The 13,520-nt window shown below is 37.1% G+C and overlaps 1 pseudogene; it reads right to left on the reverse strand.

Moving 5' to 3' along the window:
• Positions 1-1,075: 1,075 nt before the first annotated feature.
• Positions 1,076-12,988, reverse strand: LOC110142747 (adenylate kinase isoenzyme 6-like; annotated as a pseudogene).
• Between the last annotated feature and the right edge of the window lie 532 nt (positions 12,989-13,520).

Raw genomic sequence — 13,520 nt, forward strand, 5'->3', positions numbered from 1 at the left:
GCCTTGCAGGCTCCAGTCCATGGGGTTACCAGAGTCAGACACAACTTAGTGACTAAACCACCACCAATTCCCAGGTCCCACTCACAAGACATTAATTAAAAGAGTTTCTACTGTATTCTGGATAATCTGTATTTTATATTCTCTAAATCCCATAGATACATATCATGCCATCCTTACTTGACCTCTTGGCAATATTTGACACTATTGACACACAATTTTTTTTTTAATGCTGTCTTACTTTAGTCTCCATGCTACCACATTCTCCTGATCTTCTTTCTCTCCTTCTTACTACTCAGTTTCTCTAGCAGGCAGCTCCTCTTCTTCCCAGCTCTTAAACAGTATCTCAGGGGTTTTCCCGAACTTTGTATTCTTTTCACTGTATACTTACCTTAAATGATCTGATTCATTCCTTTTGCTGATGCCTCACAAATCTATAATTCCAAGTTCAGTCTCCATCTTGAGGCACACACTTATATATCCAACTGCCTTCTTAATATCTTTACTTGGATACCCCCCGGTACCTCAAGGATAGTATATGCAAAGTGGACTAATCACTTCTCCCCCAATGAATGATTAGAGCTGATTTTTCAGTATCTCCAACTCAGTGAATGGCACCATCACGCCCTTATTTTCAAACCAAAGCCTAATAATTGTTCTTAACTCTTCCTGTCCTTATCTGTGATAGCCAAGGAATCTTCAAGTCCTATTCCTTTTACCTTCTGAGTATTTCTCAAAGCTATGTACTTCTCTTCATCTTTACTGCCATCATTCTCTCCTAATTTTTGTAATAACCTACTAAACATCCTCCCTACCTCCAGTCTCTCTTCCTACAACTAAAGTTGCATACTCAGGCTTCAGTGTGGGTACAACTGAATTAGTAAAATGGCTTATTAGGCTCTGCATGGTCCAGCCTCTACCAGTAGTCTTGCTATTCCCCCAAACATTCTAGCCATGCTGATTTTTTTTTTTCAGTTCCTACAACATCATGCTTCCTTGCCCTCAAGATTTTACATGCTATTCCCCCTACCTGGAACACTCCTACTCATTTTTCAAATCTCAACTTTATTTATTTATTTTTTGCTTTATCTTTAACCTGTGTTTTATTTTAAGAGATCATCTTGATTTTCTTATGTAATAAACTTATACAGTTTTAACTCTCAATCCTTAATAGTATTATTCATTATATTCGAGTTTAGCTTTCTCATAGAGAAAAAAAACCCAAACATAAACCTTTATACTATCCACCTCCTAGTCTAACAGCACAATTTCAATAAGAAAGTTTTATTGATGACTGAATAATTTATGTGACATCAGCAGAGAGATATCAAGAGTGATTGTGCAGTGGCCATTCTTATTAAGAACTGTGATCTTTGACCCACTGCTCAATCCATTTCAGTATCTGATTGATATTATCCTCTAGATCTTCTGGTTTATTGCTCAGCAGTTGATGCACTATTTCCTCCTTGTAGGATGCTAAGGCTTCTTCATGAAGAACTTGAAGAATTTCACACTAAGCATTATCTTTTAGTTTCTTCTCATTATAACCCCTATTTTCAAGTCTTTTGTACAAAATACTGTTATCTGATTTCAGCACAAATACTATATGAAACCAGCGTTCAGGGAAGAAATCACAGCCATGGTAATCAACAATAACTCCACCTTCACTCATCTGGTTTTCTAACTCATCAACTACTATATCTTCATCTAAAATGGGACAGTCATACTCTTCATCATAGCCATCATATAACTGCCCTTCTCGAGCTAAATCACTCACATTAATGTATTTCAGTCCTGATCTTGATGCAAGTTCTTTGCCTAATGTAGTTTTTCCAACCCTTGGTGTACCTAAGTAAAGCAACAACAACCATTTTACAAACAAAAACGTGATTCCAAATCTCGACTTTAAAGTCATTTTCTCAGGAGAGTGAACCCTATCCCTAGACTAGCTTAGATCTTCCTGAAACATGTACCTATTGCACTTCTCTTTACTGTAATTACTTATTTAATATTTGTGTCCCTGAATAAATGAAGTTTCTATAAGAATAGTAGCCTTATTTGTCCTACTCACTGATGGATCCATAATCCAGTGCCTAGTGATGCTCAATAAATACTTGTTGAGCGAATGAATGAATAAACAAATTGTCTATAGTTAGCACTTGATAAACGTTTGTTGAATGAAACAGTCAAAAAATATACTACAACTTTATATTCAGAGCAGAATTGTCTTCAGTGAGCCTAGTGACATGGAAGATGTTATTCAAGTATCTGGAATCCTGGACTTCTTTTGGGAATTGCCTTCAGAAATGTGATATATTTTCCTAAATACCTTAGGTAGTGGCAAATATTCAATATTTACCCTTTGAGGATGGATTTTATTTTGGAATTAGCAAAATCACTCGGAGCCAAGATGGGCAATCATGCTGGGTAACACTATCAGAGGTGAAAAATTATGTGTGACTATAAATTAATGAGTCTGACTTTTTTGTATGGCTCATAAACTGGGTCTTAAGGCAATTCCAGAAGAGAAGTTCCAAAAATGTTTTGAGCAATGGCAAGATTGTTATAATGTTGGTATAACTTCCCAAGGGAACTACTTCACAGGGGGCACTGCTCATTTAGATGTATACAGTCAGGATGTTTTGTTTCATTAAATAATTCTTGTTTCCTTTAGACACAACTTCTAGAAGTTTTACTCAGAGCTTCAGGGAGAGCATGATATAGTAGATAGAGCCCAGAAATGTGAAGTCAATGTTACTTACCATCACCATTATTGTGAACATTTAATAATGAGCAAAGCAATTACAAATTAATCATCACTATAATTTGGCCACATAGCACTGCAAAGTAAAGCTGCTTTAGCCCACCTACTTTAACTACCTCTCCCAGCTTAAAAAAAAAAGTTATGAAATATAGGGTAATCCTTTGCCAAATAAGATAGCTCTCAAGGGTACCGACCACTGTGAGATTTGGTTGGCTCAGTTTATTGAAGCTAATGAGTGAGACCAACTGCCACAGATGGTGCCTTCAGACTGGTCAGACATCTCAAAAATATGTATTATTGGTCACAAGGGAAATCATAGGCAAGAACAGAACTGCAGAAATAAATCTATCTTCCCTATTAAAAGCAAAAATAATAGATCTCACTTAGGTCCCCCACTACATACCAGAAACTATGCTAAATCAGGCCCGTAATATACAAGTTTTTTTTTTTCATTTCAGAAACCAAAGCTAATTAATTAACCAGAGCTAATTAATTTGTCCATTATCATGCATCTAGCAAGTAGAAGAGTTAGACTAAGAACCTGTGATCTGTATAATTCCAAAGACCCGGTTCTTTGCACTTTACTCAAAATACATAATGAACTAAGGCTACCATCATATGCAAAGTTGGTGCATTTTAAATCCCACCTCTATCACTCTAATTCTTTTTGTGGCCCATCTTCTCACCAGTGACTCAGTCTTCTTCAAAATGAGTATTAAAATTTTTCTATTGAGTGTTTTTCTCAACTTCTCAATAAAGTTGAGTGTTTTCTGATGGTGTTCTCAGGAACTGTCTTTGAAGAGCTATGCTTAACTTCTAACTTCATTGCTTGCTCCAAAAGTTGTCACTAGGGCTCAGATCCTGCCTATATGACCTGCCCTATGTAAACTAACTTTCCATGATCTTTGCTTCCTATGGAATGCTAATGCACCAGTCTTTCTTTATGGGGAATTTTTCTTGCCGCCTGATATTGGGTCTTCTATGGGAAATGGGAACGGAGGTTGATGGGACATTTCCAGTTACTAAATCTGATGTCTATGCCTTGTCCAAGCACAGACTCCAACTTGGTTGTTCACCTTGCTACTGTCAGTCTCCCACAGAATACGTTGACCATCATAACATGTTTGTCATATTTCCATCCTGATCATGCCGTTATGTAGATGGAACCAAATTTATTTACCACTTTTAACTTGATGCCCTTAGAGAAAAGCATTTGTCTTGAGTAGATAGTATGACACATTATCTCTGTCTTCTAAATTAAAATTAGCAAAAAAACTATGTTGCAAGAAGCTTTAGTGCCCAATGACGAGGAAATACACAACTAAAGGAAATTAGAAAAGGGTAGTAAGTAAGTAAAACTTAGTGTCAAAAATTTAGCAATACATTCAAATATATAAAGCAAACTATAAATAATTTTTTTTTACCTATTAACAAGCTAGCACACTTTAATTCCATGGTTTTGTGTTTTTCCTTTTGTCTCTATTCCTGACTGATTTTATAGCATGTATCTTAAGAGTCTGTTTCTAGCTCCTCATAAATTTTAACTCTTCATCTGTCCTTCATCATGATTTAATTATTATAAGCGTCTCTTAAGTCACATCCATTCATGGAGCTTTTTTCTGGGTCTTAAAATGATGTTGAACCTTCTAAATCACGTTCTGTATTCTCAAAAGCCTTCTTTGATTATAAGGGGAAGATTACAGACATGAAAAAAAAATCTTACATAAGACAAATATTTTTTGGTGATGTGAAAGTCACTCAGTCGTGTCTGACTCTTTGTGACCCACGGACTGTACAGTTCATGGAATTCTCCAGGCCAGAATACTGAAGTGGGTTCCCTTCTCCAGGGGATCTTCCCGACCCAGGGATTGAACCCAGGTCTCCTGCATTGCTGGCAGATTCTTTACTAGCTGAGCTACCAGGGAATCCCTAAATATTTTTTAAGGAACAATCAAAAAGAATATGCAATGAAGCTAATTAATAGAGGTCTTGAAATTGCTGTTTTAGCAGGTCTCTCCATCCATATATTTATCCTAGTCTTGTTTAGAACAGCCTATAGTAGTATTAGTCTGCTAATATTAATTTTCCAAGGGTTAGCATCAGGAATTGTTCTTATCAAATATACTAGGGAACTAAGTCACATCTGACTTTTATAAGGTCTCATGACAATCGCAGATATAATATTTAGATGACCTGACTTCTACTTAGTTATTTACTAAAAATAAGTTGATTTCTAAGGAGGTCTAACTACATGTTCCTTTGTTATCTGTTAGCATACAGTATTATTGCATGTTAGAATACTAATACACATGTTAGTATAGTTATGTGTTAGTATATGTATTTTTCCTCCTGCAAAGCTCTAAGTGTGAAAAATAAATTCCAGGGTGTGATAATCAGTGCTAAGAGATTCAAGGGTTACTTAGAAGAAAACCAAAGAAGAGAAACATGCCCAAGGTGTTGAAGCAAACTCACAATGATTTTCATAATTCTCCTACTCTGACTCAGGGCCTTTCAGACTTGTAAAACCATGATTCACATTAATAAATACATTTTATTTTAAGACTTAGAGTAGTTACCCTCACTATGTGTAGTGCACCTTTGATGCTATTTCTATTTCATTAAAAAAAATTCTGATCAGAACCTAATAAAAGGATCAAAATTCATAGTTCGAAAATCACTGCTCTGGGCAACCAAGAAGTGTGTCAGGTAATGGTCGTCAGCACAGGGGTCATTTTGTAGCTGGGAAGGGACAGTTCTCACCCTCGGAGATGGTGGGTAGCAAGATGCGCAAAGATGTACAGATGAGAGCAAGTTGGAGAAAGAGGACTTCCCTGGTGGCCCTGCTGGTAGAACAGTCCACCTGCAATGCGGAAAACCTGGGTTCGATCCCTGGGTTGGGAAGATCCCCTGGAGAAGGGAACAGAATGCCTCAAAGAGTTGCTAAAAGCCAAATTAATTGAATGTGGCTGGAAGGACACAGTTGAAGGCACACCATTAAGAGGTAACGAAAAAAAGGACTACAACATGTGGATACTGTGGATGACTGGGTGACTGAAATCACACCCAAAGGCAGAACCCAGGTACCTGACTGTGTAAAGGAGGAGCTCCTAGGAAAATAAGAACATTCCTTGCTTAGCAAGCCAGCCTTTAAGGTTGAATTAGATTGTGTTGTTTTGTGGTTTTATTTCTGAAAGTAAAACTTGCCATAAATTAGGAATCAATTTCCCAAAATAAAATCCTTTTTTTTTTTTTTTTTTTTGGTCTGATGGTATACAGTTTTTTGCTTCCCTGGTGGCTTGGTGGTAAAGAATCTGCCTGCCAAAGAAGGAGACACAAGAGACATGGGAGGATCGCACGGAGGAGGAAATGGCAACCTGCTCCAATATTCTTGTCTGGGAAATCCCATGGAGAGAGGAGCCTGGTGGGCTATAGTTCATGGGCTCAAAAAAGTCGGACACCACTTAGTGGCTAAACAGCAAAAAATATGTTTTCAGTAATGATGTGTATGTTGTATTGATTTTTTTCCGCTCAATGTGTTATTTTAATAAGTATCTCATGAATGAAGAAAAAAGAATCACTGCTTTAAGTTGTCCATATCTACCAAGGGGGAGAAGAAGAAGAGGAGGATGAAGAGGAATAAGTTAATGGTGACGTAAGCTAGTCGAAGTCAAATTTAGCAAGAGATATTTAATATGATCCTTTTTTCCCCTCACTAACAAATATATACCTTTTCTTCCAAAGAAATTTGGTATACTTGAACTCATATTTTGCTTAACACTCACCTGGGGATGTAAAACATTGTGTTTACTAGCTATGGATCATACAAGAAACTTTTTTTCTGAATTTTATACCCGATTTTAAAAACAAAAGATATGACACGAATGGTATTCTAATTCCATCTTTAAGAACTTCCAAGGGAAGTTATGTTTCATATTTTAAGAGTCCCGAGGTTTCTTGTTCTTATTTCAAGTGATTGTCCAAAAGCAAAGATGTATTTGCTTTTTTAAAAGATCAGCTAGTGTCAATTTTGAATATCAGGTTTCTGCTTTCACAGATAAATCATTTGTATCAAATTCATCTGTTTCTTCTTCCATCACAAGTGGATTGCAGCTGGCTGCTTTAAAAACCAGAATTTGGATTCTATTAACAGCTCTTTTGTAAGTTTCCTCTCTGGTGTCTGGGCTTCTCCAGTGCTGCACACTCTGAACATGGCTTTAGCACAATTACTTAAAGTGCCTTCAATTAGAAATTGCAAGACAGTTGTCAGCAAATTTATGTAACATGGATCAGTCAAGCATCTGGAAGAATTTGTATGTGCAACAGATTAAAAACCTACAATGCTTTCTCATCTTGAAATATATTGTTGATTTTATAGCTAATGGGAAAATCAGCAGTGTTATCATTTTCCTGGTTTTAAAAATACATATAAAAAATACATATACATCAAACCCAATCTCAAAGTATATGTTTCTTTAATTGCAGTTAGGAAGTACATAACCTAGCGTTTCTTGCATCGGAGTGAAATGTTAGCATTACTTTTAAGACATGAAACAGAAAAATCACAAGAAATTGATAATTTTTGTATAAAGTAGCCTAGTTACTAAGCATAATGAATTTTGCCATCTGGAGAGCCCATTTAAAGCTTCACTCTACTTCTAAGCAATATTGTGTCATATGGTAGAGTAGACGGTATAAAAGACCAGGGATTTGGACTTAGCACATCCATTAATTGATAATGTAAATTTGGGTGATTCGCTTATCCTTTCTAGCCCTTGGTTTCCTAATTTTTATTTATTTTTAAGATTTTTTTTAATGTGGACCATTTTTAAAGTCTTTATTGAATTTATTACAGTATAGCTTCTGATTTATGCTTTGATTTTTTTGGCCATGAGGCATGTGAGATCTTAGCTCCCTGACCAGGGATCAAACCCACACCCCCTGCATTGGAAGGTTTATTCTTTTTGTTTTATTTCGTTTTATTTATTTATTTTTATTTTTGGCTGTGCTGGGCCTTTGTTGCTGCGTGCGGGCTTTCTCTAGTTGCGGTATGTGGGCTTGTCATTGAAGCGGCTTCTCTCGTTGCGGAGCATGGGCTCGAGGTGCGTGGGTTTCAGTAGCTGTGGTTCTTGGGCTTAGTTGCCCAGCAACTAAGGAATCTTCCCGGAGCAGGAACTGAACCCATGTGCCCGCACGGCAAGGCAGATTCTTAACCACTAGACCTCCAGGGAAGTCACCAAATTTTAAAAGATGAAGATATTAAACCACATGGTTTCTAAATTCCATTGGAATAATGAGGGTTGAGATAATTTAGTCTACAAATATTAACAAATTATCCACTTTTTTCTTTCTGCATTAATTAATGGGTACACCTCATACGTAGATAGGAAATAAAGCAGTATCTTTGCTTGAATGTTTGAGAGTTTAATAATCCTTAAAAAAAATCTCTGACCCCACTTAGGAACAAAAAAAAAAAAGAGGTTTCTGAAAGTCTGTTCTAGTTATCTAGGCAAAGCTTGTGATGACTAGAGTAAAAGAATAAATCCTATAGGAAAACACATTAGCAAAGACTGAAGTGAATAATAAGATAAAACAGTGTGCTCATCCACCCATGTCAGTGAGAAAAGGCAATGTGTTTTTGTACAATTGAATTGAACAAAAATTACACTAACATATGAATCCTAGGGCTACCCGAGAGAGAATGGTGACCATCTGGGGTGGAGAAGTTTCTTCTTCATGTAATCACAGTGATGACATCATCCACAAGTGGCAGAACATAGCAAAGTATTTATCTTTCATTCCACAAGGTGGTGTGTTTTATGTATAAACTATCTGGATAGTGTTTTTATTCAGAATCTAATGATGTGCTTTTTAAATGGTTTTCTTATTTTTGCCTTGTTAGTACATCACTTAGTATCGTGCCTCTGGGTCTAACAAATTGCCTGATGCCGATCTAGATGCACGTACTTGTTCCCAAATTGATAACACATGTCAAGATTCTCTGTATTGCCCTCAATAAACACACTCCTGGGGGTGTTCTTGACCCTGATCTCAATGAAAACTCTGAACATGTCCCCTCTCAGCAAGAAGATCCGTTTCCATGTGCTTTCCCCTCTGTGGTTATGGCTTTAAAAATCAAATATACTTTAGGGTAATAGTATGATTCTTTTCTTAGAAATATTATTTGCATATAGTATAGGACTGAATGAGGTTTGTGAAATAATATTAGAAGTTATTTAAAACAAAAGCTGAAGAATTGTTGGCAATAAACCTCACCAACTTTAAACTAAGAATCTACTTTGCTGTTGTTTAGCCAGTAAGTCATATCTGACTCTTCTGCGACTCATGGACTGTAGCCCACAAGTCTGCTCTGTCCATGGGATTTCCCAGGCAAGGGTACTGGTGTGGGTTGCCATTTCCTTCTCCAGAGGATCTTCCTGACCCAGGGATCGAACCCAGGTCTCTTGCATTGACAGGCAGATTCTTTACCACTGAGCTACCAGGGAAGCCCAAGAATCTGCTTAGAACCTGCCAAACACCTAGGATTCTGCTTTCCTTCTTTCCATAATGACTTCTTCAACCAAACTCCCTCTGAAATACTGACTCTCAAAAGAGTCTAAGATGAGTTTCAACGAGTCTAGGTTAAAAGTGTTTTCCAGGGAGAAGGAAATGGCAATCCACTCCAGTATTCTTGCCTGGAAAAGTCCATGGACAGAGGAGCCTGGCGGGCTACAGTCCATGGGGTTACATGACTGAGCACGTGTGCATGAGGGTGGAGGGAGACGGGTTGGTAGCAATAAACTGGTAGAACAGAAAAAAAAAAAAATGTGTTCTCCAGTTCTTTGTGTTTGTCTCCTAGATCTTTGTTTCAGATACATCTGTAAACTGAACATCAGTGGGTAAGGTAAGACAGAAAGTATTCATACACTGCAGTGTATATTTAGAGTGCATTTGCCCTTAATTAACTCATTCATTCATTCTCTCACTCATTTGCTAAATATTATTAAATGCTTTCATTGTTTCAAGAATTGTGCATTAAAACTAAGGGTACAAAACGTAATGAACTCTAAGAATAATATTATAGTAATGACAGCATTAAACCTAATAATATTCAGCAAGTTGAATGAAACAATAACTTTATTTTAATATCAAAGGTTTTCTATTTTTCATTATTGATTTGAAATCATTGTTTCAATTATTTTCTGTTTTCCTGTCTTCAGCATAGTTTAAGCTAAGAATTATTTATGGTTTAAACACCACAACTTGCCAAGAAAAAAATGACCAGAAAATGCATTTAAACTTCTTATGAGTTTTAACTGACTCCTAATTGCTATTCCACTTTAATGTTTGCTTTAAAATAATTTTAGAATCTTATCCTTGGATCCTAGAATACTAAAAAAACGGAAGGAAATGTCCTCTGACAGCAGATCTATGGGGATTGAATCTTAGATGTTATTTATTTAGAGAAGATTATAATAGTAATGAGCTCAGAGATCAGGAGACAGTACACACTACAAAAGCAAATATACTTATTAATAGGATACATAATAGAAGGTTTAACTGTGTATACAACAGAAATGAATAGTCACTTTCCACCCTGGGAGCGGCTGGTTGTCTTCTTAAAGAGTGTCCTTGTTCAAAAGTAAAGCAAAACTAGTGATCAAATGCTTTCCTAACTAGAGATTAGCTCAAGTGTTTACCTTTGACAGTCTTTCTACTCAGGGCATAAAAAATGGCGTGTTAAAATGAAAAAACATTCTGTATACTGAGAGAAAACGATGTTATTTAATGGCAAGATAATTCTTATTCAAACCAAAAATGTTTTTTCTTCTTTCACTCAAATTGAGTCATCAGAATGTTCAGTATTAAGCTTAAGCCGATAAAAGGAAGAAAGAATAAAATATTCAGAAGTTCAACATGTCCATACTTACACAGTTTCAAGTTAGAAAGGGTTGGTTAATTACCCACTGCAATATTTAGTGCTATTTCTGAAGTGCTGCGCAAAGACCAACAAATTCGTTCTAAAAATTCTATAAAGTTTGTTAGTGTTGTCCATGAGATTTCTAAAGCAAAGAGAAAAGAGATCATTTTAGTGTGTGTACTCTGGGTTGAGGGGACTAGAGCATGTTCAAGACACCCTTAAAATTAACTCTGATGTGAAAGTAAGGTATGCCCTTCTGCCACATTTAACGAGTCTCCAAGATTGTAAATGATGATTACCAAAATAGACAATAAATGCTATGAATCAGAGTAGAGGAAACCGGATCTATAGCTGATCTTAGAGCAAAGAGTTATGCTACTCTTAAGGAACAGGAGGAATTAATATACCACAATTTTATCTTATGCCCTAACTACTTCAGTAGTTAGATAGAAAGCAAGGAAGGTAGTTGTCCTTCCTCAGTTAACTCTGCACACATATGGAACATACTACCCTTGCACTCAAAGGCAGTTACTTTAGCATCTAATAAGGGTGCAGCCATGCCTGTCAAATTTTTTCAAAATAAGACTCAGTAAAAGCTAGCCCTTCCCCAGGAGCAGATCTTCAAAATTAGAAAAGTGATCGGAAATTTGGAGGAAAAAAAAAAAAGAGTTGGGGCAACACTGTGTCATTTTCTATATGAGCTCCCTTCACCCACTACCTTTTTAAAAAATAAATTAACTCATCATGAGATTTTCAAATGCATTCTTTTAACATATGGTAAGAGTGTAAACATACTGGATTTATTTCAGGGGAAAAGTAACCGGATTGATTCAAACAGTACCTTGGAATTTATTCAGTCATGTCAAAAGTCACAACTTCTTTTTATCACTTTGGATTCACAAAATTGCATCAGGGGAAGATATATGCTTGAGTGTGATTGCTCCCAGACATGCATTTTTCCCTTCCAACAGGGATCTGAAATAATACTAAAAAAGCCAACTTGTATTGGTGTGGGTTTTAGTGGCATTCATCCGGAATGATTTCCTACTGAATATTATGCCAAACCCGAGAAACAATAAGGTTATATCATGACACCAGTAATTTTCTCTCTGGCATCTAAAACTCAGATCCTTCTGTTGATAGAACTGCTCTCCCTTGAGCTGCTTCTGCTAGGTGAGGGGAGAAGTATTGAGCAGGCAAGTAAGGGAGTGAACCTGGGAAAAATTAAAAGAATGTGAGAAATTGCTTAATAATAGTAGAGTTCTAATAACAGAGATAATGGTATTCTTACACTTAGAACTGAGCAATGCGAAATTCAAAACACTGTTTAATTGAATGTAGAGAAAGTATGCTGCATGCTCAGTCGTGTCCAGCTCTCTGTGACCCCGTGGACACAGCCCGCCAGGCTCATCTGTCCATGGGATTTCCCAGGCAAGAATACTGGAATGGGTTGCCATTTCCTCCTCCAGCGGGGGAATCTTCCCAGCTCAGGGATCGAACCTGTGTTCTCTGCGTTGGCAGGCGGATTCTTTACCACTGAGCCACCTAAACTAATGGGAAAATAAGTACTGGAACGAAGTCAAGTACTGCCAAGGAATGAGTCTTCCTTCCTTCTCACTTGGACGAGTCCCTCCCCTGCACATGTGTCTTCACGCTAATAGGCAGCAGGAGACGCAGGCGCTCTGTTTTCTTCCCAACGTGAGAGGCCTGAGGATGAAGTCAGAGATCATCTGCTTGTGAATATGGGGAAAAGAACCCATTTTTACTGCAAGGATTTAATGTGACATTGATGGTAAGTGACATGATCACTGAAAACACACGCCATCTGGAGTCTCGTTGATTGATGTGCAAACCTCTGACAGCAGAAACCCACGTTGTCAGTTTGCCTTCATGGTTGTCTTCCTGAGGTCTAGGCAGGAAAGGATCCTCTTCATTTCAAATGTTGGGGCATGAATCACGCTGACAAGAGAAATAAAAGGGCCTTCTAACTGGCCTTATTATTCCAAAGTGTAAGCAACGGGGAATTTTTTTCTAAAGGGGAAACTCAGGACTTTTGAAATCCCCTTTAACCAGTTCTCTTCTTAAAATGAATCACATCACTAGAACCTGTTTTCTTGGTTAAAACAACGTTTGATTGTCCTTTTCTATGCGTAGCGATTACCTTGAAAGTGTTTGCTGTTCTTCCGGTTCTCTACGTGAGAGCTTTGATTAACTCGCGCGTTTTGGCGAGATGAGGAATTACGGCCCCTCATGCCTTTGTGGGAGTGCAGATACTGCCGTAATACAAAGAGAAAACAGGACTTCACCATGTACAGCAAGACAGGGACTGACTTCAATTAGGAAACCTCTCAGGAAGCAGCCAGGAGCCTCTCCACCTGAACTAAGTTTGAGAGAAAAGTGCGGTTTCGTTTTAATTGGTGCGGTCTGACCAAGCAAATCAAAAGAATGACGTATTTATAAGCTCTGGAGTGAATGGTATTCTTTAGAATCTCAAAGAACTATTTATTATGATAGATACTATTCGTACGTGATTCTGTAAAGAAGAGCACTTGGCAACAACATGCGAAATGATGGGATTCGATAATGCGATGTAGTGGAAAGTCATCTGAACCCAAAGCCTATAAATACTTCATTCCAAAGGCAGATTATAATTTTATTTTTTGAATTGATTTTTCATTGGTTGCCTCGTTTTATGTTTACTTTAATAACAGCACCTAGGAAAGGTTTTGTACTATAAAAACCGTACATATTTTTCATTTAAAAATTGGATAATATAAGCAAAACCACTCATATTTTTACTACCGAAAGGCAATCAATATATGTTTCTATCCACAAGTTTTT

This window comes from Odocoileus virginianus, chromosome 17 (assembly GCF_023699985.2).
Source record: "Odocoileus virginianus isolate 20LAN1187 ecotype Illinois chromosome 17, Ovbor_1.2, whole genome shotgun sequence".
Lineage (NCBI taxonomy): Eukaryota > Metazoa > Chordata > Mammalia > Artiodactyla > Cervidae > Odocoileus > Odocoileus virginianus.